The sequence below is a fragment of the Syngnathoides biaculeatus genome, chromosome 19 (assembly GCF_019802595.1).
Source record: "Syngnathoides biaculeatus isolate LvHL_M chromosome 19, ASM1980259v1, whole genome shotgun sequence".
Taxonomy (NCBI): domain Eukaryota; kingdom Metazoa; phylum Chordata; class Actinopteri; order Syngnathiformes; family Syngnathidae; genus Syngnathoides; species Syngnathoides biaculeatus.
Genome location: NC_084658.1, coordinates 13970910 through 13997669, shown reverse-complemented (window position 1 = coordinate 13997669; position 26760 = coordinate 13970910). Strand labels below are relative to the sequence as shown.

Here is a 26760-nt window from a genome sequence, read left to right as displayed (position 1 = left end):
GTTGCCAGAAATATTTAACACGCAGTTGTCCAAAACAGAGCTCAACATCCACACCCAGACAGAGGAGTGCAGTATTACCCGGCTACATCCAAATTAATTGTTGGCACCCTACCATAATCACAGACTTTAAAGTGATTGATTATGGGTTTTGTGGTGCCTTGACTTGCGAGTTTAATTTGTTATCCCAGATTTTCATTTATTGAGGGAGAGGCCTGAACGTATCCCCCGAGATAAACGGGGGTTCACTGCAATGTCAGAATTCATAGACTTCTGCGCTCGTGACAGACCACCCAGAGAGAGAAAGTGATCTTTAAAACGGGATTAGGCCTTTTGATGAGAACTGATAACACGAGAAACCCATCTTTGTCCCCGATCGCCTCATCCACAGGATGACAAATGATACAGGACCGCCTTGGGGTTCATACTAAAACGGACAGAAACCGACGCTGTAAAGGACTAAGATGTGGTATGTAAGCCGGTGAGATACACATCACTTTCACCGGGTCTGTCGAGAAGATGAAAGACAACCGTAAATCACGCACGGGGGTCGGGATGGGGGGGAAGGGATTGTCAAGGAAAGCACTGAGGGAAGTCAAACAATCTGTGGCTAAAGTGTTTGCTTCATTTGCTATTCTGTACTCAGTTCAAAGAGCAGTAATTGTTGTTGTAACCTCCACCTCCTTCCTGTCTTCCATCTATCTGCGCAGAATTGCGGGTCTCTGGAAGTCCGACCCGGCTTAATCCCTTTTGGGTGAGAAGGTGGAAAGCTTCTCCTGGCAAGGAAGGGCTCAAGCACTCGTCAATGTTCAAAATAATCCCACAAAGCGCACCTCCAGTAGCCCGTTGCAGAACGGAATAAGGATTTGTGTCAGGTACAGAATGCCATTCATATGCCTCTTTAGAGGCTTTAGATTTTTCTTTTGGTAGCTCAATTAGGCGGAGACAAGGAAAAGATCAGACTGCTACATATTGACTTAGCAGCAGGATTATCCATCATACCATAAAAGAGCCGGTTAATAAACAGACCTAATGGGCACACAACCACCGTGATCTCCAAACTAAGCGCAATCAGCAAAGACGACGACTCCGCCAAGCCGAAGGAGCGCTAACACGGAATCTGTGGTGGTAGCATTTTAGGTTTTTGGCCACCTTTTAAAGCGCCAGATCGAAGAACATTCCTGTAAAGGCAAAGAAACAGATGAGCTACTAAAGAGCGTGAAGGCAAAAGTAGATGGTTGCGTTGCCTGGGCCAGAAAGTCGCACCACAAAGACCTCGGCCGATATTCAACTGGCAACATCTTTTCCACTGATTTTGCTCTCCACGCCGTTTTGATCACGACAGGCGACTTGAATAAATAAATGTATGCTGGAATGAATACATCCTCCGCCGACCGGACACTTGGAATGATTACAACCGACGACCTGCCTCCGCCACAGATTGGACACGCTCGGTCGACCAGAGAAGCCACTGACAAGCGGCAGCGCCTGCCAACGCGCTCGACTTACCGCAAGGACGAAGGCCGCAAAGCACTCACACAGACAAACATTTGGTGTGTGTGTCAGTGGCATCAAATGAAAACAGATAAACACCATCCATTTTCCTGAGACAAAAAAAAGTGGAGACTGTATGAGAGGTTTTGATTAAAGCCTCAGGAAAGGACTTAAAAAAAAAAAAAAAAAAAAGGTCTCCGGAACAGGTGCAAATTCCAGCAATGCCAGCTTGAGTTGAGGAGAGCTTTGCGGTTTATTCACCTGAGCCAAGTTGCTACACCTGCTCCTAAGCGCGTATCAGCATCTTTGTTTTATGATGTCTCAGTGGAAGAAACTGTAGGCCGTGACCACAAGTATGCAAGATATTTCCACCTTTTAAGATAGGATTACATTTACGTACTACCACGACTATGAAAAGGGGGATTCTGTCAACGTGTCTTCTTGCATAATCTGGACTTTGACCAAATGGGACCAAAAGTAAAAATTTTTGCTTTAGTCATATGACAATGTTTCGTTCGCCATGTTTGATGAAAAGTACTGATGCTATTTTGTGAGGTTGTCACTGCTTGCTAGCTAACTGCCCACTAATTCGTCAAGTCTTTAGTCAACTTTTCTAAAACAGAACACGATTTACAAGAGTTCAGTTCCGATGTAAAGTAAACGTCCAATATCCGGATCCAGCACTGGCAGGAATAACAAAAAACTGTTAATAATGGACTCACTGATTGTGTTAGTGGTACACACGCCTGACTTTGGTTTGGGCAGCGTGGGATCGGTTCCCACTCACTGATGGTGTCGATGTCCGCCCTGCGACTGACTGGTGACCAGTTTAGGGTGTAGTCCGCCTTTCGCCCGAAGCTAGCTTGGATAGGCTCCGGCGACCCTTGTGAGGGTAAGTGGCTTGGATAATGGATGGATGGATGTAAATAATGGACGCTTCACTAAAAAAGCTGCTATATTAATAGTTCAAACCTCAAACAACAATCCCAAAACTGTTTAGCATCATTTCAAACTTATACCATGCCACACTAGCTCATTTTTTATGGGTTCTGTACTAAAGACAAAGGCCGTCAAATGCTGTGAAGGGGCTTCAGATGAAAATTCAGAGTTGCGCGGGTGTGTGAGCGCTCATTTGAGGAAAACCCCCAAATAATCCAATTAAGCACATAATTTCCTTTGTTCCGCAGGAATGGAATCGACTGTCCGACGGCAGCCAAGTCAGAGAAAGTGAAAAGACAAAAGGACGGCTAAAGAAAGGGAGATGCGAAAAGGTTTTTTTGTGTGTGTACCATACAGCTGCCATGGGGTGTGGTGGGGTGTGGTGGGGTGGGGGGTTGGCCTTCTGTGTATCACTTTGTTAGCGTCCTCCTTGGCTGGCGATCAACAACTCCAGTCCAGGACAGCACACTTTTCGCAAGAGCCAAGCTTGCTTTCACAGCGTGTGGGAGTTTGTGGCTACATGGGCATGAATATGCATGGCGGCGAGGCTGTTTTTTTCTTTTTTTTTTTTGTCTCCTCTGTGTGCTTCTGTACGTGGCTGGATAGCAACAACCAGACCCCACCACAAAAAAATGTGAAGTAAACTATACCATCATATTACCCCTCCCCTCTCTTCAAAACGGTCTTGTTTGAACAAATAAACTGCAGAGGACAGAGGGGACGCTGGCAAAAACAATCTGTCAAGGAATTTGGAATATCCTGTGAGTAAAGGTCTTATCATCCCTCGCAGGGCGGGAGCTCAGCTGCGATGATGAAGGCAAAAAAAAAAAAAGGAAAAAAAAAGTGGCACAAACTGCTTTGCGGTGAATTATCACACAGGAAGATTCTGATGACAAGGCCAAAGCCATCAGATGGAAAACAATAAATCCTGATAATAGTTATTTCAACTCAAGCAGAAAAAGTTCAATCAAGAAGCCTTGAAGATAATCTGTAGAAAACGGGCGGAAAAATGAAAAGCCTTCTTTTGTTTTAGGCACTTTTTTTTTTTTTTTTTTTTAAACAAACGACCACCATTTGGTACACTCAGCTAGCGAGCTAGCGTGACAAACTAAGGTAGTAGTCGACATCTTCACTCCTTCTGGACACTTTTGGACAAAGCGGAAAGTTAAACTCCTCAAGGGTCGACGTATTTAGACAGATGTATGGTGAACGGATCTATTTTCGCATACTGAAAAGAATGTCAAGTGAATGCTACACGGGACAGCTAAGCCAACACGCTGTCACATAAAACTGAATGGTTGGACTCATATTGATAAAGTGCACGGCTATGATGTTTACAGAAAGGAAGGCCGGCAAGAACCAAAAAGTGGGCAATCGGGGAGAATAAAAGATATGAAATAAAACATCCAACCCAGTTTGTGTTGGCCAGGTGAAAAGTGGGGCGGGAATGGAGGATTCTCCAGTTTCATATCCGAAAAAGAAGCCTTCTTAGTTCCTGATGCTTCATATCCTGTTCTTGTGCGGATCCAGATGGCCAAAGGATCCCAGGAACATCCGTTCTGGAACGACTGAGGAACTTTTCATGGCTTCCAAGCTGAATAAAGGCTTGGAGTGTGAGCTTGTGTCATCACATCACACGTCCAGCTCTTTTTTTTTTCCCCCAAGAAGAAATTGTTCACATAAATCAAAGCAAATATCACCGACGTTAAAACTAACGAAAAGCCACAAGTGTTTTGTGAGGGAAGTGATAAATGAGCGGGTATGAGTGGAGTTGCTCATAATGAACTCAACAGTCCTGACGCTCAACTGGATTCGGAACTCGCGAATTTGATTTCCTGACAAAGATTGAATAACGTCTCCTCAGCTCGGCGGCGGACACGTCGGGAGAGAAAACGCCGAAAGCTTTATGGAGCTCTCGCCACACATTACTTCTTCGCTACTTGAGCCGAGGCTGGAATCAAAACGGTGCGCTGACTGAATATAAAAAGATCATAAATAACATGGGCGGCGGCTTAGACGGGGGTCAGCTTGGGAATACAAAATATATCTCTGGAGCCTTCCGGGTAGCAGATCGGGATTTTGCAAACTGAAGCCGACCACCTTCTCGGAGAGGATTGTGGTCAAACTACCTAAACACCGACCCTAAACCATGACCATCAGCAGTTTTGTCACGGAGTGCCTCGCAGTCAAAAGGTCTTATGTTGGAATCTTCAATCTATTCTGCTCAATTTAATTTTAGTTGACCAAAATGCCGTTTCTTTTAGCAGTTCTGCCCCCATTCAAAGTACAACTAATGAATGCAATCGGTGATTACCCTTCGCCGGTAAAGTGGCCTTGCAATAATAATTCAGTTTCATGAAAAGACCTCATAGGAAACGGCTTTATAGTAAAATGTCACGATGTTCCTCTCAAATAGCCGTACCCTGACTGTATTGTGTGTTGGCAAGAGTGAAGGGGGAGGTCGCAGGACCTTTGACCGGGCTTTGAGAAGTCAGAGAGTTCAGGGATTAGACGAGTATGACACTTTGGTCACGGGCTCTCACTAAACCCTCTTCAGTAGAAAGCAGATGATTACGATACAAAATGCATCATGGGGAGGTTTTTTTTTTTTTTTTTTTATCAGTTCTGAAGGATGCCCTGATGACAAAACACGCTGCTCCCAGATGAAGCTGCGGATCCCGGCGTATGACGCAAAACTGCCAAGCGGAAAAATAAAAAAACTTGATCTTGAAGTCAGATTATTCCCTAGGGGCGCAAACATGTTCAGACTCAATACAAAACATATTGACATATTACGCTAACGCTACATCCTCTCTGTGTCAGCAGCTGATGAGCTTGAGATATGTGCTGCAGCCAAAAAAAAAAAAAAAGAAATTAGAACTCATCAGGCGTTTTGTCATCAGGTGGTAGAAGAAGACAGTTTGGGAATAATACAAGAGTGGTATTTGGATGTCCAGCGGGAGCTCGCAGCTTCGGTCTCCCAGACGCATACCGATCATTACTGGCAAGTTTGCTCTGGCCGTCCATTGGATTGGGGAAGGTTATCAGATATCAGCACTCGGTTCTGTGTGAACCAAAGCCTAAAGGCAAACACGAAGTACTTGTTATAGCAGAGATACTCCAATCTATCACGACTGCGCACCCAGCCCCGAGGTAACGATGGCGTGCTGATAAACGAAAGATTCTGTTGTAATACTTAAGACTTATGGTCCGATCGAGTTGTTGCAGGATCATTGAGAGACGTGCTACTGCAGGGGCAAAATAAATTAATTAGTTGCAGTAACTAAAAATCATTTTGGAATGTCAAGTATGATCAGCAGGTTTCGTACATGATCCTCCAGAATTGGGTTTGCAATGCTTTGTGGAAAAAGGAAAACTCATCTGCCAACACGACATCGAGCAGACACACAAACAAAAAACACAAAAACCCCAAAGACAAGGAGGAAGTTGGCAAATTGGTTTGAAAAACTCAATTTTAAGGGGATTTCGGTCATTTCCACAGGTCCTACTTTAATAAACGGTTCCAAGTTTGGGCGGTGTTTGTTTTACAGTTGGCTAGACGTTTTTTTTTTTTTTTAAACCATTTCCGAATAACCAATAAAAGGCAATAGCTGCTTTAATTGCAAATGACAACATTGTGAGCTGCAGTCCAAAAATATTGTCCTTGCATGATTCCATTACAATAAAGTCCACATTTGCACGGTATTGTCATTTGCTGCCTTTCCAGTACTAAACCGCATAAGGATTACGTTTAAACTCAACCACTCGTTAGAAAACACTCCAAAAATATGAACGTTAAATGTACACACAGCTCAGTCAACATTTACTTGCTTGGTTTTATTGGTGTATTTTCACGCGGGTGGTGTATCTATAGTTATAAAAAATGTATACCTCAAAAATACACAAAAACTTATGAGACCACCCATTCTTGGTTCAGTGTTATGCGTCTGTTTTTGACAAGTTGATACATTTTTTTGACAATCATCTGTCGCTCATCTACGGAGAACAAAGGCAACGTTTTGGAACATAATCCTTTAATTCTATTTCATCTGTTTTCGCGCAAATATTTCAATGAATCGCGTTATTTTATTTGAGGTTCCGCACTAAAGTGGTTGCAGAGTGTGCTCCTAAAAGATAAAAACGCTTTGGTTTGATCATATGATGACACAAACTTTGTAAGTTGGAACACGTGGGCCACACAAGTATACACCGTACCATTTCCAGGAGATTATTTTGCACGTCAAATTTGATTTCTCATATCTCGGTGGAGGAGTTAAGCACAAACGTGGCATTGATTCATTGTAAGCCCTCCTATCTAGCGAGCCCCCTCCCTCACCCAACATTTCCAATGAGGAAAAGACTTGCTACCTCGGTATCAACCGTGCACTAACAGTTTGTCATTTTGCACAAAGCCACAGTGTTTGTTGTCGAACCTTCAGGGGGTAAGTGGGGAAAAATGCCTCCTTGCCCTCTTTGGTTTTGGTTGAAGTGGTAATAAAAGAATGTCCCTTGGTTTAACAAAAAGAAAAAAATCCATCTCACTCATCTGGCAGCTAAATTGGCCATGTCTCATCCCTCAGTACCTACTGTTCTCTTGGGAAGAAAAGAAATCCCCAGGTGCAAAGGAGAATTCTTCAGACATGCCACAAAATGAGAATTTCAGCACCCCGCATTCCTGCTAAAGGAGTGGAAGATCGGGCAGACATGCCCGGCCGGATAGCTTTGGTCAACAACTTTACTAGCGCCGCTCGCTCTTGGGTCAAACAATCTCAGAACAGGTTCCATCTCCTCGAGCTAATTATACGAGCAAATCCCTCGCAAATAAAAGTCAAAGCTGACAACTGACACCTTCCAACAAGAAAGACCGACCGAGAAAGTCTGTCCAGTTATAAAAATGTTGCTGGACCTCTTGGAGTTATTTTACAACATCCAATGGGGCATGAAATCGGCCCCAAATCCAAAGCGAGTAGAAACCGGATTAATTCTCGCTGGGTATGCCCAAGTCCCGCAAGGCATAAGTGAAGCCCACGGCCTCTTTCAAGAGGGCAAATTGTCCAGATGGCCCCAAACTCGGCAGTAGCCGTATTAGCTTTCAAAACGTCCCCGGCTTAGTTGCGAGTTAGCGTTTACCTGGGGCAGCAAGGCACTTCCTCTTTTGATTCCCGCAAAGTCGCTCTGATCTGTCAAGCAGAAAAAATAACCAGAGGGCTACTTCAAAGCCGGCCAAAAAGCTACCGGTGCTAAAAAGCCTCCCTTTATATGAAAATTGGATTCATTAACATCAGTGGGATGCTTTGAGTTCAGCGGGGGAAAAAAAAAGAAACACATGTTGACAAGCAAAAATGTCTGCGAGCTCTCATCTACCTTCATGTTGAAGATATTTTATTTTGGGGTTATTTGACGAGATGGCTTGAGTGGAGCTCGCCAAAAAAAGTTGCTCAACAAGTCTTTCATAATGGAATTGGAGTGCTCAAGGAAGCAAGACTGTTCAGGATGGGGAAATTTGTGCACCGCCGAAAGACTTGATTTTAAGATGTTATTTAAAACACACAAAAAAAGAAAAGCCCAGAGGAAAAGGATCCAGGCCATTTATATGAGAGGCCAACAAATACAAATCAGCGAGTGCAGTCCAGCAGTCAAGCAAAAGAACACATCAAAAGTTGCAGAGACAGATTCAAAAGGTCCTCAATTGCAGAGGCTAATTCAAAACACTTAAAAGTTGGAATGCAAAATTATGGGTCAGCTGCTCATTTACACCCTTCGGTTTTGGCCTGGAAAAGAGTTCCAGCTGGAGCCAGGCTGCAAAAACACACAATCTGCGTCAAGGATATAAGAGCCTGGAAAAGATTAGACATTATACATCAAGGAGGAGGGGATGGGAGGTATTTTATCACACTCTAGACCTATGTTCGCAAAGGAAAGGGGGCGGGGGTCACCCAATCTTGTGAAGCCTGTCCTTATCTGGCTGGGAATCAAACTCTGTAGAGTAAGTAGTCGTTTCTTGCCACAGATTTGACAAACGACCTTCTGGTGTGGTGCTGTCCAAATGTGAAGAGTTGCACAGCTCCTGTGGAAAGCCACCGCAACATTCTCATCTCAGAGTGACTGTTCACTGAGGTGCTGAGGTAATCGGACCAGAATTGTGCGATATCTCCCAGGCTGTACCCGGCCAGACGTTTTACAGCTCGCATCAGCAGTCCTTTGGAGATAGTCGCTTTCACTTAGAAGAGCCCTCCGTCGCACTTGGATTTCAGATGAAATGAGGGCATTAAAGGCATTTGACGGCAGGGTTATGAGGTTAGCGCGTATTACCTGGCTCCGAAGGAGCCGCAACGAACAAGACCCAAAGATTAAGGAAGCATATGGGGAAATGCAACCTGAACCAAGAACTCCAGGAGCACTAGTGCCGCTTATTTCTTTTAAAAGAACTGATTGAAGACTCAACCTGAATTCCAGACTAACATAAGACAAACAAACCAGTTAAGTAGGTGTGTGACCAAAAAGCAATCAGTTCCTTGTGGGGCAAGACAGCCGTCAACAGACAAACAAGACTACTATCAGGAAAACAGCTACTTGCACTTATTAAAAAAAGAAAGTGGTCGTCATCTTAAAAAGGTGCAATTTATACAGGGGGTAATTTGGTCTGAACAAACTAGCACTGGTCTGTCTCGTGTCACAGGTAAAAGTCGCGAGCGTGGCCTCCCTTTTTCAGCCTTTTTAAACGTGTCAAGGCCCTCTAAGAGTAGAACAGACAGAATGGGGGAGTTGGGGGTAAAGATCACCTGAAAATTGTTCTGGATTCGGAGGCAGGATCAGGACATCAGGATCTCTGATGGCCCCCGTAATTCAGCGCTAAAAGCAATACCAATAAGCACTTGCTTAAAATATGCCAAAGCTCTCGATTTCCTGGAATGTCCAGGAGGCAGAAATGAGCACGACTCCCGACATTAGTGATACCTGATACATCCTTCCAATTCTAAAATAAGCCTTGAATTCAGTCTGTGTTTCTGGCTGCCCGGCAGTCCAGTAAAATTAGTCAGCAATAAGTATTAAGGGTTAGCATCTTTGCGATACAGTAATTGGTAACACCTCTGATAACAGTTTTTAAGCATCTATGAAACATATGCATATGCAAAACACTTTGGACAACACATCGACGACCGTTCTGGATCCGTCTCCAGGCTTTTTGCTAAATGACAGCTCGGCGCTGCACACGTTGCGAGTAGCGCAGACCTCACAGTTACGGAGCGCTCGGGTGAGCTCAGCTTAAAGCACCAGATCGGAATAACATCTGCTCGTCACGTCTCCTTCGGCTCATTATTCAAACTCCCTATCGCCACATCATTGCAGTGGGAGATAATGTTCCCAGCACATCGTTAAGCAACTTTTAATCTGACATCCCGGAGTAAAAGGCAGCGTGTGGCGTTGAAAGTTAATGGATCATTTGTAACACTCTCCGGTACTTTCACAAACTCAAACTCTCCGGAGACTCCACTGTAGATGGCTTCAGAGGTGGATTTAAAGCAGCAGTCAAGCAAGAATCTTGAGACAAGGTAAGACCATAAATCGTCTGTCAGGACTCTTTCCGAGGAGCAGGTCTTGACTTATCCTTGTATTGGAAAGTGAGTGATGCTAGACAGTGCGCTCATTTGGATCTTCACCAACATCTACTTGGTATTCTCCAGACTCATTTGACAAAAAGCCGCCGGTAGTTCACACTTAACATCTCTATTCATCAGGCCAGGGGGAAGAAAAAAAAAAAAAAACTTATTCTCATTCTAGCGGGTCTATTGATTTATGGCACTGAAATTCTAGGACAAGAAGCAACCTTGTTCTGCTCAAAGCTGAAAAGAAGGGGGCCTAAGGGCATTTGCTGAAGGGCAAAATGTCAAAAAAGTAGATCTATCGCCCTCTTGCCCCCAAAGACGGAAATATCTAAGTTCGGAAGTGAGAGGGAACGAGAAAGCCAGTATTGTTAGGGAAAACAAAACTGCCCTCTTTCCTTTTTGACATAGATTCCTCCAGGCAAATTAATGTCTGGTTGTCAGTCGTTAATCGTGCATAACGGGAACTTTATGAGAAAATTTAAACTATTTCCACTGATAAATGTCTGTGTTGTACTGCCTTTGTACTGCAAGTAGGCCTTTTTTTGGGGAACATTTATACCTTATTTAGACGTTAGCATAACAGATGGAATATGTACTACAACCGTATGACTCGTCTTTATCCGTAACCCCTGAGGGAGAACAGATTTTTTTTTTTTTTCATGAAAAACTCTTGGGTACTGGGATAACCTTGGCACTTTCTGAAATGATGCTGTTGTCTTTTAACGCCACTTTGCTTGCCTTCGAAATGGGGGCGGCCCGTATTAGTTGCTGTACGGTAACCGCAGTAAAAAAAAAAAAAAAAAAAAAAAAAATGCAAGAACTGTAAAACTGAAAGGTGAGAACACAAAGCCGCAAAGATCTGGTGGGCAGGGGGAGTATTTATTTCTAGTGTGAGACAGGTGGTAAACTAATGGACCATCACCACTGACAAACAGCTGTTTTGGCAGGCTTATTAAAAGACTGCAGCAGAAGAACAAAAAAGGGCGGTGTGATGGGAGTAATCCTTCAGTGTGTGATTTAAACGGGGAATTGTGCTATCACCTGAAAAGATGATTCTCACCTCAGGTTTTTATGAGAGCAAGGCCCTTCTATAAAAAGTGCTGCAGAAGACATCAGGGTAAGAAAATGTAGAGGATGACATTTTTTCCACCAGTTCACAACCATAAACAACAATATAGGGACCAGCTCCTCAAAGGTACCGTTTGCTTCCACCAAAGATCCCTTAAAAGAACCAGATGCGATGAGGTAAAACTATAAACCGAAGGCCACTATATTACAATCTAAGCCCGTATAGATATGAACGATACCCCTGCACGATGACCTTGGCTTAACGCTACATGAAAAAATGGCTGCAATCCACCAAAACCACCTGCTGAAGGCTTTTATGTTGCGATGAATCACTACAAATATTTGGCTTTTGGTGTCCAATAAAACCTGACTGAATTCACAATATTCTAGTGCAGCGTTACAGGCTGTTCCCGTATTTATTTAGACCCCATGGCATTGCACACAGCCGAGCCAAGCTGCCCAATAAATTTGAGCCAGAATGGAAATTGAACCCACCTGTTGACATGGATTGTTGCGATAAAAGTGTAAGACAGCCGAAGTTGGAGGTCTCGCACTTTTTTCAAGGTTTCCCCAATGACAGGCCGGTGTTGCAAAGATGAACTAAACGGTGGAGCGTGAAGATCGACGCCTCCCGAAGGACTGGATCAACTTCCAGGATCTACCATAAATGAATCGAACCCCTGTCCATAAATACTGTACCTGACTTAGTGCATCTATCATGATTAACTGTAGCACCTCATGTGACAGCCTTTCCTCTGATAGTTCGGCAAAGGATAGATATATAACTTGATCAATGATTAACAGCCAAACAACGGCAATAATCACTCACAGTAGAGCTGTGTATTTAGTGTCACTTTCTGGATCCACGTCTATTAAACGGCTGTGGAAAGAGTCACTAAATTCAACTTCATCCACCTGAGCAGATGCTTAGATGAGCACATTTTCTCCTTTATAGCCTCTTTCTGTATCTATTTTGAACCCTGCGGTAGAAGTGAATCCAAAACCAGGATAAGGTGGGAAATTTTGCACTCCTCCAAGGTTTCCCCAATGAGAACCCTGTGTTGCAATAACGAAGGGAGCACTGACTGCATAAAGACGCGAACCAAATGGCAAAACATTGCCAGAGGATTAACATGAATGCGACACGAAATATTGCAGCAAATATCAAAGCATAAAAATTCTGTGTGTGTCGTGCAAGTGTAACAACTAACAATAACTGACAGTCATTCGTGTCATAGTTAGATAGTCAGGCAGTGACTTGTGGCGAAACGACAGCAATAATCAGCCTCAGTGGGGCTTAGAATTTAGGGACTCCCATCGATTAAACTGCGGTTTCCAGACTAAATGGATCAGTCCTAACAAGTTGCCTTTGTCATCAGCTTTCCTGTGTAATCAAACGCCTCCAAATGGGCATCCTTAAATGCGGGCTTGTCCAGACGGCGTGTTTTCTTAAGGAAATGACTCGTAAATTAAGGGCGCTCCTCAAACTGCTTGCGAAAAGCCAGACTAGCGCACGCAAGGGATCGGCCTGGTGTGTGTGTGTGTGGGGGGGGGGAGGGGGGGGGCAGACAGGTTGTTGACTTCGGGATCAATTTAGAACTGTCACAGACTTGAAAGACCCAAAGAAAGTGTGGAGGAGTCAAAGAAAACATGCACACTGGCAGGAAAAGTATCTCTCAAGAAGTCATTTGCAATCAGTTTCTCGTAAATGAGATCCAGTCAAAGGACAGAACCATTAACACATTCAAAGCATTTTTTTTTTTTTTTTTTTTAAATCACACACACACAACACAATAGCCCGACAACATCTCGCAAAGTCCCACAGAGCCTGCGAAACACTTGGCCGCTGGGACTAATAAGTTGGTGAGCGGAAACCCAGCGTCCCCCCCCCCCCCCTCGGATGTTCTGGAAACAACAATCAACAATTCGAGGCGAGAGCGTCTTTTAACTTTGTTCAACATGTGGCTAATGGGGAGAAATCTGCAGCCTGGAGAGGAATGCAGGAAACCTCGATGAAGCTGTAAAAAAAAACAATATGTGCTGATGACTTATGCTAGCGTTTGGGCCCTTGCAGTATTTGTCTCCGAATTCCGCCGAGGGAAAGCCAGAGTGGGTCTATTCGCGTGATAATCAACATCAGATTCGGAACAAGAGACATTGTGAAAGATTGGCAACGCATCATTGCACTCTCTTCGTAAATAAAAAGTAAGACATAAGTGCTTGACCCCACGTTGTCATGTTAGAAAAATAAACATGCGTGTGCACACCCAACCTAGCAACTCTTCACACATGCTCGCAATGGAATCTGAGGAGAGCCAAAATGTTTCCAGATGCCAAAGTATCATTAAGCTATCAGTGACAAAACCATTTTGGTTGCAGATCCGTTCACACGTGTATCAGAAAATACAATTCCCGCACAAGGCTAAACGGTTTTAACAAGGATGCTAACAGCACCTTCACAACAAGGTATTTTCCACACCACTACAGTCTTGTGCCAATTTTGTCTAATTAAACAGTCTTGCCAGGGTGTAACGCACTAAAGCGAAGACAGTATGACACACGACCTGGAGTGGGTTTGGCGCGTAAAAGACTGGACACTGTGAATGTGCCGCAGTTTTCCAGTCATGTTGTCGGCCCAAGAGACAAGCGGGATTATGACTGCTGGCGGTACCAAGCTTTACGGGCAATCCCCAAAGGATGAAAGTTTATTTTAGCGCATTCTGACGCGCCACTCAGACGGACATAAAACCCACTGGAATACAATGCGGCCTATCAAAAAACAAACAACACATTTAGCCGAAAGGTACACGGGGTGCCGTACATTAGTGGCTCAATCAGCTCGACAGGAAGCATTCGCCGTTACAGGGAATTAAAAGCCCACAAACGCACCTCGGCCAATCAACAAGGTATTCAAACCTCTAAATGATGCGTAGTAAATAGTGGAGCTCATTTATTAACGCAAAAGATTTCCTTGAGTCCAGACCACAATAAAAATGGAGACAACAGTACGTGAATTTACCGGTGGTGACCAGTCAGTTACAGCAAGGCCTTTTTCTGTGGGCCTCAAAATAAATATTGACCCAAATTGTAATACTCCAATTGCACCTTCATACGCCTTTATACGTGTTGTAAAAGTGGGACTTGCCATTTGGGCCCGTAGTCAGTAGTCCTAACGAATCCACCGTACCAGAGGAAGACCAGGCCTGAGCCTGTCAAGTAACCATTTTCTCTCACGGTCGACTCGCTCCACTTTCCCAGCCAGAGATGCTTGAAAGGCAAAATTAGAATTTTATAGACGTGGGGCAAGAAGAACAAGGCAGGGAGGCGGAGGAGAGGAAGCCAGATGACATGTCATCCCCCATTTACGGCGCCGTAAAGGCGTAGCGGGCTGCAATGAAAGAAAATGGACACCTGTGGGAGGGCGCTCGATCGCCCGATGGTCAAAGCAAAATTTAAAAAGTATTTTCTGAATGTGCCTGGTCATCGGTGAAGAAAATTTGTAAATTAAATATGGAGGCAATCATGGCCGCTGCGTTAACAGCAAAAGGCAGGAAGTCGATAAGTTAGCGTCCCCGTGAAATGGATTTATGGCGGCATTGTAGCCCGAACACGCTACATGCATGACGAGCCTCACGGGCAGATGACAATAGACCAAGTCCAGCAGGGTCCGGAAAGTAATTCTCACAGCACTTTTTATTAAGCGATTTGAATATTTAGCTGCAACGTCTTGCCAGAAACTTAATTTTGCCCATGGAAAGTAATTTTTGGAGGCATTCAACTACAACTAGGATTTACAGGCTTTCGATCAAATGTCAGGTTCTTGTCGTTTTCACTTAAAAAAAAAAAAAAGACTAACAATGACATTATTCAAATTAAATTTTGCCACCCCCTTCTGGGCTTTGCTTATTCCTCCAACACCAAAAACTTTTGAAAGTAAGACTTTTCTTTCTCACCAATTTATGTCAACTTTCACATCCAAAATAAAAATATATATTTTTTAAGTAAAAAAAGAAGGGCATGGACAGACATAATTAGGGTCAAAAGTTTCCAAGATGTGAAAAATTTTAAAAAATAACTGCTTTTGCAACATACTGCACAAATGGCAAATTTCAATGCGACTGAGTCTCTGATCACAAAATAATCAGCAAAATCAATTCATCCTCCAGCCTTACATTTCACTCATAATACAATAGTTCATAGATATATTGAAAAAAAAAAAAAACAATCAGCACAAAGATTATGCGATGAAATGACGACCCAACTTCCCCGCGTGTTGCTAGCACTTGTGTGTACAACTAAAAACAACACCCGCCCGCACATTTCCACACAGACCCAAGCGCGATGACGCGAGTACCTGGTGTTTACGCGCATGAATCTCAGCGGGACGAGTCCCTGTTGATGTCCGCGCCCCCGCCGGCTTCCTCTGTCGAGGGCCTCCGGAAAGGTAAATAAAAAGCAGGACTGGGGAGATTATCTGCAAACGCACAAAAGCACGGGCGTGAACACACAAGCAAGCGCGGCGTTTGCCCCCCACCCCACCCCACACCCTCCCCTTCAAATGACATCGTCATCATCTTCCCCCGCACTGTCTGTGGCTTCCTGCACTTTGTGAGGACACTTGTAAACAAAACAGACACACACACACACACACAGCTGTCTTAAACACACACAGGGCTATCTAAGTTCAGCCACAAGTGTGCTTATCAGTCACTATCATTTACTTTCAGCCCTCTTCTTCCTCATTCCCTTTCTCCCCGTCTTGGCCGGCAGGTCCTCCCATCTGCCGGCCAGCTGGGGGAGGAACACGAGAAAGAGGAGGAAGAGCAGAGGAGGACCAGGGCAGCAAAGTACACTCTTAACGTTCTCCCGCTGAACGTGGTCATTCCTCTGCGGGTCCCCTGAGGGTTCTCAATCAGGCCGCGAAGTCCATCTGCTAGCGCCGGCGCACCGAGGGACCGACATGGACCGCCGCCGGCCCGTTCGGATGCCGCTCGGCGAGTCCCAGGTCGCATAGCAGCAGATGGCCTGTTGCCATGTGGTTGGTTCTCTGGCCTCTGTTTTGCGAGGAAAGTCACTTTCTGGTCCTCGCATAGCTTTTTTTGAACTAAAACAAACATCTGGTAAACTATGTAAACTCATTTTCATATTTTTAGCAAATCGATACTATAAGTTTATCCCCATGCTGTCTGTTATCAACCAATTTAAAGTGTGGAAAACAGCTTGAGAATAAATCTTGAACGGTTTAACTGTCTGGAACTTTGGAAAAACTGCCTCTTTTCTCACAGTGCGGGGGTCGTGTGGCATTATGTTGCCTCAAGATTGAAATTCTGGATCTTTTTTTATTTTAAAAAAACAGTAGCGAGTGCTGATTGCTTAAAGGATTCCGCGCAGAAGGAACTGGTCATTCATGTGTATTCATCATCTTAGCGTATTTTGAAAAACTCAAGATAACCACTGTAGTGATTTTGTAGACAGGTTAGGATGTTATAAATTATTGATAGTCACCCGACTGGCCATTCTGTCCTTCCTGCTTTACAAAAACTCGTCAAGAGTAGCCCAAGAGAGTCTCTCGTCTTGTTTTTTTCCCCATTTTTAAGGATGTTGAAATGTTACTGCAGCTCAATTTAAACCGCGTTGAACTGATTAATTTGATTCCCATCCGTTCCGACGAGGGCTAAAACAGGCTCGGGAGCACTTTTCAGCAAATCGGTTCACGATTGGTTGACTTGAAATGGCCTCTCGCTTTTGATTAGCTTCCCCATAAGAAGCCAAAGTAAGCAAGGGGGTCCCTGCTGAATGGACTCCATTGAATCCGCGTCGCCATCAAACCCCCCCCCCCCCCCCATCTCCTTGGCTAAAACAGACAAACAGGTTGAGAGGCGGGTGACAACATGTAACCAGAGACCCCTAGCCAGCCCAGGACCCTTGCGGCACTCTCCTCTCGAACGTTCTCGGCTCGTTCCTACTCCCAATGTTGCTGAAACAAAAGTCGCGTTCTACTGGGGCTTCTGCCACCTGCGCCGTCAAGTATTTTAGCTGAAGACAAGTTCGAACGAGAAGCTCCAGAACTTTTGCAAGGTTCTAAACTCAAAAGACTTGCAAACCACCAGATGACTATTGCAGTCCACGGTCGGACGGCTTCTGGAAACTTTTTCAGCCTTGCGTTGCCGTGACAACCCCCGGTGACCTTTCACCTCGCACCTGTCAACAAGTCGCAACTGCGCTGCGACATCCTGGACCCCGCCCCCTTTTAAGCTCACTCTTGTGACACATGAAACTCCGTCACCTGGCGCGACAACTCAACTGCGGGCGCATTTAGACTTTCAGGCTCCTTTCAAAAATACCGCTGGTGAGAGTACAGTACTAACGATCGCGGGTGGGTAGGAATGAGTAATATTTACTCTGATGAACTTCCTCGACTAGTTTTGAGATCAATTGTACTTGTAACGCAACATCCAAGCTTTTAACTTTCTCGGCGACAAACATCAGCACCTAAGACGTTTCGACTTTACAACGCTGGTACCCAGTCCGGCATTTTGTCTAGCTATTGCTTCTTCGTGTTTGTGCGCCGGGAGTATCTTTGCATTTTTCGCCCCCCTTTGTAGAAAGTCTGGCCTCAAAGAAGAAAGCTGCGTCTTTTAGCAATGCTTCTGCATCCAAAAGAAAATCCGTGACCATGGAAACGAAGCTCAAGATCATGAAAAGATTGAAGAAAGGAGAGACACCAACACCGCCGAGGCTTCAGTCGGTCGACCATGGTGACAATTATTCAAGTAGAGCCTCACCTTCTTCTTCTCCATCAACCTCTAAGTACACCATCTTGTTTACTTCAATGTATTAGTTTTTTGTACAAAGTATTTTGAAGTAAATCCTGATTTTAATGGTGGAATCAGACTGAAGTCGAAATTCGAGTTAAGTCACTTCTGCAGGAACGGATCTCAGTCCTCGACCGAGGACTCCCTGTAATGTGATTCTGAAATACCATAAGTTTGGAGGATATTTAAACTATTATTATAGGCCATCCTAAACAGGATTTGGGGTGTGCGTCCCTGACTTCATGACAGATTTTTTTTGCTATTCCCGCTGAGGTTTGGTCCCTAAACCCTGAGGATTGCAAAGGTTCACTGGAATCGTTTGTGTAATCTAAGACTTGACGGGTGGTCAGACGCACAACTATTATACAAGTATACAAACCATTAAAATTCAATTTACTATAATATCCCATTTTTAAAGTTAAGAATTGCTTAGTATTTTAAGAGTGGCTGACTTCTGGTTGCCCTTGGAGGTTCCACAGTACAGCCCAGGGTGTAGTATACTTACAGCCGAGTCCTGGATGTTTCTCAGATATTATCAGGGATGCTGCACTTGGTTCCCACAAGAAAACGGCGCGAGAAGCAAATATGGAAGGGAGTGGGGGGGGGAAGCCAGATGATTTCTTAAGTCGCAGAGCTTTGAAGTTTTATGGCTGCGCGGAGCCTCCAGAGGTCAACGCCTGGACTCCGCCGATTCGTACCGCGTCAACCCACCGCACGGCCGTGCTGGAGATTAGCGGGTGATCGGGTTCGTCGGTAACCCGAAAAAAAAAGCTGTTTTTAAGACGACTCGCATTATACTGACCTCATCCCAATAAACTTCCCTGCCCCCCCACCGCAACCCGACTTTCACCGCCCGTCTCACTCTATTCAGACATGTTCGTGCCTTCAATTGGATGCCTGCTCGTTCCCGCCGGGGTTTCCATGTCTCCCCAAACACGCAGCGGGGTTGAGGTCAGAAGAAAGAAAAAAAAACAAAAAAAAAAAACAAAAAAAAAAAAAAAACAAACCCATCTGTGTCCCGGTCCATTCTGGAGGTCGCGACGTGAGCAAACAAGTCGCTTTTCGCCGCCCTGGCAACCCTTTTTATTTCCCCCCCTTCACACGCACACACATTGCAATGTTCTCTTAAAAGCTCTTTTAAGGAACGGGGTGGGGGGCTGGGGGGGCGCATTCGAAAAGGGAACTTCCGACCTCTGGATGGAAAGCTGACGGTGAGCGAAACAAAAGGAAAACAGACAAAATACACACGGCAACCTTTTAGCCCGACTCAAATCCCTTCCTGTCGTCCAAATCTATTGTTTCAATTTCGAAAAGATGATCCACTGAAGAAAAATATTGAATCAAAATGGATTCTTTAGTAGCTTGTATTAATAAATTGGGTCTTTGGAATGCCAGTCCACCCATCAAGTATAAAATTTAACCTCTTACTTATACCAAAAAAACAACTTTTACGTCAGGTTTTGAGCTTTTTCTGATCAAATTTAGCAAAGGGCCCATTATCGGATGTCTTGTATTAAAAGATCAAAGACCTGCTCGGGCAAACTTATTGACAATCGTAAATCTGAAAGCTGCTCAAGAGACAAAATTACTCACAATCGTCCAAAACTCGAGCATTTCTGCGAAGGTCCGAGCGGTATCGCTATGTCTACGTCGTGATGTGTTGCTTATCTTGAGGACGTCGCACACTACAAGAGAAAGAAGAACACCCATTCATGATTTTTTGTTCCCCCTTGCCAAGTATATTTCTCACATTTAAAAAAAATTTTTAAAAAAATCAGTCAAGATGTAAAGAAATCGGTGCCTCGTCGTACAGCTTCAGAGTTGCACTAAATTCATCTTGTCTGGTGCGCTCATCACTTGACATATTTGAAAGAAAGGGAAAATATATTTGAATGTCACATTTTTACGAGCTTCACTTTTACTGTTATCCGTGTTTATAATCCATCACACGCTGCGAGTATTTTCTCATCTTGAGCCAGCACCCCCACCCACTTCCAAGCATCACTCCTCTTTTTCAATTACACAGAACGCGGATCGAGCGCGCGATGGGAAAGTCGAGGTCCTCGAGCGAGGGGTTGGGGGGGGGGGACGTTTGCTTGGACAGATTGGACAAATATTTCTTTTGTGCGGTCGCCTCCACGCCTTGGTGCGGTTCCGACGGCCACGGAGGGAGCTCGGCCGAGAGGTTGGGGAGGGTGTCGAGGTGGGGATCCAAGAGGCACTACATCACGGTGGCTTCTCAATCCGAGCCGCTTCACCGGTTGTCCGTCCAGCCGCACTCCAGCGCCTAACTTAGCCATCAATTACTTTTATGAGGCGGACGAAGGTAATAAAATAGCACGTGTAGGCTACGCAGCATTTTTTTGGCACCGCATTTCTTTTCGTAACTCAACGGCTGCAAGTGAAAGATGATGGGGGGGGGGGTAGGTGAAGTGACAAACTTCGCCGAAAGAATAAACGCATATGGCGAACATATTCCGCCACTCTTGCGACATCTTCCTCAACATATTTTCTTTCATGTCTGAGTCATGACGAGCCATCTTGGTGTCGGAGTTGCGCGTCGGTCACGACAGCGAACATTCTGGAACATTTAGGTTGGCACGAGAACCGGCGCAGGCACGCTGGTTAGCATGTTTTCCTCACGGTTCCAATCTTCACAATTCTTCGGTTCTGGGTTTCAATCTCAGCTTCGGGCTTTTCTCTGACGCTTCCGACAACATTCCATAAATGTGCGCCCAAGATTAATTGAAGACTACCGTAATTTCTCGCGTATAATGCGTATCCCCCCCCCCCCAAAAAAAAGGAAAACCCTTCTACCAATGTACATTGCGCACGGCCAATTTGCTGCTACCCATATGCTCAAAATATTGGGAATTATCTATATTTATATTTTGTTAGGTTTGTTCTTGTATTGTTTTTCAAAAAAAAAAAACATCTGTACAACAATCAATAATAATCAGTGTGCACGTGTTGATGATGTAGCCGTAATATAATCTCGGGACAGGCCACTGGACACGCAATCTGAAAAATATCCATCGTGGCTACCTTTGGTGACTTGGTCCAGTTCTGGTGCCTCCTGAATTCACGAACAGTGATCCTATTTCGCTCCCGCGGCATGTCATCCTCCGTGCCTCTCGCCCACCTGACGCCATAACTTTCCTATGGCTAGCAAAACAACGTGCGCTCAAACTACGTAGAAACGAGTGTAATGGGCACATTAAAAAAAAGAAACGATTTCAATAGTGTGCGCTCTTCCTTTTTTGTTTTTTTTTTTTGTTTTGTTTTAATGTGCCCATTACACTCGTTTCTACGTAGTTTGACCTCACGTTGTTTTACACCCACCTGAAGCCATTGAGGCTAATTATCGTTGTGTCGGACTGCGGTGTTTACTTCCGGGTTGGCAGGTCGTCATATCACGAGTGTCCATATTTCTTTTAAAATCATCTGCACAAACTCGCCGTTGTAATTTTTTTTGTCTTGGTTTACGTAAAAAAAAAAAACTCACGTGCAGTCGTTTCTGATCTTTGTTGCAGTAGCAACAAACATGCCAGGCTAACGAGGTCAGAGTTCAGGTTGGTGGCCCATATTACCGTAATCAACATAAATGTGTAACATAAGTCATCGAATATCATATCCAAATTTATATGTATACCTTTTTTAACCTATACAATGTTGTTTTTCATCCATACCTAAATATAAATGCTCTCTTTTTAAAAATACTTTGGGAAAAAAATGTGCGCGTTTTTTTCGAGAAATTACGGTAAATTTTCCGCAGGCGTCAACGTGAGTGAGAATTTCCGATTCATCGACATCTTTTCAGATCATAACGAGAACAATCACTAAATAAAATACATGCGTAACATTATTTCACAGATAAGACAAAAAGCTGCGTTGCTTGCCGAGAAGTCGCAGCTGCAGATTTTCTGAAGGCTTCAAATGACTTTATCCAGATCCAGACTTTATCTGGATTTGTTCTTGAAAGCTGCACAAAAACGGCCAGAACCGGAGGCAGACCATGACACGTTCTGTCCTCGTCGTCTGTGCCCTCTCGTGGAGAAGAGATCGGGGACGCTTCACCACGCTGGTCATTTACATCAACCCCCAAAGCCGTCCTCCCGACTTTTCTGGACTCGGGTTTCCAGGAACTGTATCGGAGGAAACTCAAAAGACCATTATTGTTTGGCTCGACGCGACGTTCTTTAATTCTGGCGGTGAACTTGTCACCAGCGTCTCTGCACTAAATGCTTCATAATCCGCAAGCGACTTCTCTTCCCTTCGCTCATTCGTTCGCCGGCCTGCTCGTCCAAAAGCGCCAGAGTGTGGCAAAAATAGCCAAAGTGATTTTAACGGGGATTTTCCAGGCGGCCGCGTGGGACCCGGGGATGACGCAAGGGGACGGAGGATGTCAGAAAACAGTTTAGGAAAAAAACAAGTTAGAGGGAGAAATAATTGAATCTCTCTCTTTTCAGGTCATTAAATGCTTTTTCCTTCCAAGTGTTCAAAGTTCAACGTCAAAATAGTACATCAGTCCCCACACTGGGCGGGTTCTCAAAAAGGTCGTCTTGACGTCTAAAGGCGTGAATCAGTCGCCACGGACGCCAGATGTTTTTCTTCTTCGTGGGTTTTGACATTCAAAGTCACGCATCAGTCAGTACCGCGAGACGCCTGAAGGTCAGAAGTTCAGTTCCAGTTCAAGGACTCGTGCGTTTTAGTCAGCCGTCCTTGGTTTTCAGGACGTTTTTTGAAGATGACTGTTGCGCAAAGTTGACATGAAGACTCGAGCGCATGAAACGGTTTTTAAATAGCTGTCTGCGGGAGTCTCCGAGAGTCGAGCGTTTGTATGCGTATCTGTCCGCCAGGACTGACTGATGCGCACCTTGACATCCGGACTCGCGAATTCAGACGAAAACCATCTTCGGAATGGCTGTCCACTGCAGTGATTGATGCACGACTCCGGCATTCGGACTCACGCGTGTAGACGGAAAACAGCTGTACCACTTTGCTTGAAAAGTCTGAACATGATTACATGAGAAATCCCTCACGTGCCTTCGTACGAGCCGGTCATGTAACCGCTCTGGAAGCCCCCCCCCCAAAAAAAAGTCCTTCGTTCTTTCCCGATAAATCATCGGCTTTTTCCTCATTCGGCCTTCGCACGACATGGTGAGCCGTGAGGTCTGACTGTAATGCGCCGCGGTAAATCCCTTAATAACAATTTATTGTTTTGCGCTGGCGATGATGAACTGCGCTCAGAGCCGTGAGTCACGGGTCCGGAGGAATCCGTCCCCATTCGTCCGTCAGTGTTTCGTTTCATCCGGGAGACGGCGCGCAGTTCCATTTCCCGCAGTGACGATGACGGCGGAGGAAAGTGACTTCAGGCTTTTTGGCGGCGGCCGCCGACGACCGTGAGGTGAAACAGCGTTAGCCTGATGACTGAAAAAAAAATGGAAAAGCAGAACCAAACGCCTCCGCCGCGTAACAAAAACCTAACTGGATACTCCCCCCCCCCCCCCCTTTGAAATAAGCTGCCGAAACAGGTGCAAGGCGAATGGAATTGATTCTTTTTGCGCCCCCCAGCCCCCTTGAGGTTCACGGACGGAGCTTATCGCCGACGTCATCCCCATCAATCAGTCGTCGGCCATCTTTCTTCTCCCCGGTGCGGCAGAACGACCTCCGCCGCTGCCAAGTCAAATGATTCAGTGTTATCCGACGGCGCGTTACGAGCGTTATCTGGCACACGAGACCGGGCTCCGCAAACACACCAGAAGACGGACGGCGGCTTTATTGAGAAGGTTCTCCTTCGGGTCATTAAAGCCGTGTGGCGGGCTAGCTAGCGAGCGTGTTGGGTTTCACTGATGCCAGATGCAACTAAACCGCTAGCCAAGATTGATTCTGGCCAGATAAACTCGGGAGTAAAAGAACCTTTAATAAGACCTGGCGTTCCTTTTTCCTGACCTGTTGTTTATCCGACGGTGGAAGTCGACACTTTGTGACAGCGTCCGCAGTTGCGGAAATGCGCCGGGTTCCGCACAAGAGGATCTTCTGTTCTGGCGATTATTTCCTGCGATCTCCGTTTAAAACCGAGCGCGGTTTACCCCCAAAATGTCGGCCGTTTCAGCACATTTAAATGATCAAACACTTTTGATCCCGGGCACCTTCAAAGCAGTCATCCCCGATAAGTCATCATCTGCCGGACGGGCTCTGGCATAAATAAACGTCTCGCGAGAAGCAAATATTTTGGCAGCGCTGGATCGAATAAGGCAGAGCAAATAAATCACAGGCTAACTATGAAAGCCATGTGCGCATTCCCCATAACTTTATATGTAAATGAAAACATCGACCGGGCGGGATGTGGACGGGTTATTGGCCGGCACCTTCCGCGACGTAACGGCCACCGGGGGGGTCAACTCTTTTATCGGGGAACCACAACATCACAAGCACCTCGCTGGAGTTCATTTCAGACTGGATCAAAGGATTAGTCATGGGGGAAAAATACATTTTCATTCATACGTCGATGATATGTTTGTTCCCTTGTTCTTGTAACTTTGACGTCTCGCAAATAATTGTGTTGTCAACAACCCTACCACGTCTTCTTCTTCTTCTTCTTCTTTCGGCTTGTCCCGTTAGGGGTCCCCGTAGCGTGTCATCTTTCTCATGTCCTCCCTCCCCACAGCCATCAACCTTTTCCCTTCCATGACAGCTCCATCCTCAGCCCCCTCCTACCAATTTCCTCACTCTCTCGCCCCTGAACATGTCTAAACCATCCAAGTCTGGTCTCTCTAACCTTGTCTCCAAAACATCCAACTTATTAAAGGTTCTTTTCTAATGACCTGGTTTCTAATCCTATCCAACCTGTTCACACCGAGCAAGAACCTCAACATCTTCATTTCTGCCACCTCCAGTTCTGCTTCCAGTTGTTTCTTCAGTGCCACCGTCTCCCCACCGTTTTCTAAACTTTGCCCTTCATCCTAGTCCGCTACGACTCTTCCGTCACATAGAACACCAGACACCTTCCGCCGACTGTTCCACGCCACTTGGACCAGTTTCTTCACTTCCTTACCGCAGACTCCATTGCTCTGGATTCTTGACCCCAAGTATTTGAAGTCGTCCACCCTCCCTATCGCTTCTCCGTGGAACTTCACCCTTCCCCCACCACCCCTGTAATTCACGCACGTCTACTCCGTTTACCGTACCACATTTGAACGGTCAGGTTTATGGAATAATCTTTCGCAATGGTGTCTTCGCTGAATCCGGCGACGGTTGTCGGGCATTCGCGCCCGTCTGCTCGTACCGCTTGACAGAACTGGCCACTAAGTAAAGATGTAGTCTGCTGCGATAGCTTCTGGCGCTAGCCGGCAACTCCTCAGCTTGGCTGTCATACGCTTGCCACTTATGATTAACACAAATCTGCCTCACAAAGGTCACCGGCCGACCGCACGCCTGCTTTTTCTCTCTCGTCTGTTCTCCGACAGCCTCGAGCCAGATAACGTGACCGAGTTGCCCCGTTAGTGGATTTGCGCTTTCGAAACCAGTAACACCGAGACTCCTCGGCTCTCAAGAACAGGCGGGTGGATCGCGATGAGTCATCGGACCCATAGGTCCTTTCTGCCTCGCCCCGCACGGGGGCCGCGCCAGGCCTTTGAAATGATCCCCGAAGCGTCTGGAACGTCGACCGCGCTGCGGTCAGGAACAAGAACCTTGTATTAGTTGCGAAAGAAAGCCAAGGGAGATACAAACACATGACGACTCGGTAATGAGGCCTCAGATTTGAACGTATAAGCACGCGGCAGAGGGAAGATTTAGACCGAAAAGCCCCACAATCACGCAGGATTTCTGCTAAGTAATCTTCCTGGATTTAGAACAACAATACACGACGTTTCTGAGGATCATGCGACCGCGTTTCGCTCGTTTTGAACTCGGCACGTCAAAACAATTGATGTTGACACGAAAGGACTCTATAAAGCCCAACGTGGGCCCGAAATGGGGCATAAACTCCCCGAAAAAAACAATCCCAAGTGAGGAACAATAGATTTATTTAATTTGCACATAAATGCCAAGAAAAACATCCGTGAAAAGCCAAAATAGCCGAAACGGAGATGAGAAATCCTGACCCGGGTCGCCACAGTTAGCCCGGCGAAACGCAAGTCTGAGGCGGCAATCAATAAGTTGTTCGTTCGATTCTCTCCGAACCGCTTATCCTCACATGAGTTGTGCGTACAGAAGATCATTGGAAAAAGACATGAGCTTACCTTCAAAGGCGTCCCTTGGGTAGCGTTTGAGGGTCAACAAACGCCATTTGGAGTCCTTCCCATATTAAAAGGGTTTAATAACATTTTACAGTTTTTAAAAATGGTTCTAAAACATTCTTCTCTTCATTTGGAGAAATCTTGGGTAAAAAGGTTTGTGAAGTTTTGATATGACGACGCTCCATGAGCAAGCCGTGATTATGACTTTTTTTTAACCTTGGCATTATTTTTTTTTTATACATCCATCCATTTTCTTCGCCACTCATCCTCACGAGGGTCACGGGGAGTGCCGGAGCCTATCCCAGCTGTCAACAGGGCAGGAGGGCCGGGGTACACCCTGAACCGGTCGCCAGCCAGTCGCGGGGCACATGGAGACAAACAGCCGCACTCACAATCACACCTTGGGGCAATTTAGGGTGTCCGATTAATGTCGCATGTTTTTGGGATGAGCGCCCACCCGGAGAAAACCCACGCAGGCACGGCGAGAACATGCAAACTCCTCACAGGCGGGTCCGGGATTGAACCCGGGACCTCAGAACTGTGAGGCCGAGGCTTTACCAGCTGAGCCCCCGTCAATTTTTGTTTTTATATTCATCA

General features: G+C 45.5%; 1 protein-coding gene across 8 annotated transcripts in view; it reads right to left on the bottom strand.

Moving 5' to 3' along the window:
* sulf1 (sulfatase 1) overlaps window positions 1–21307 on the bottom strand; it is a 60449-nt gene extending 39142 nt beyond the window's left edge. For 5 of the 8 annotated variants that reach the window (XR_009792647.1, XR_009792645.1, XM_061804740.1 and 2 more), the window contains exons 1-3: window positions 20966–21256; window positions 19514–19605; window positions 15460–15579 (exon numbers count right to left, since the gene is read on the bottom strand). The gene's annotated coding sequence lies outside the window, so the exon portion shown is untranslated. The other 3 variants (XR_009792643.1, XR_009792644.1, XR_009792646.1) reach the window with 3 other exon arrangements.
* Between the last annotated feature and the right edge of the window lie 5453 nt (window positions 21308–26760).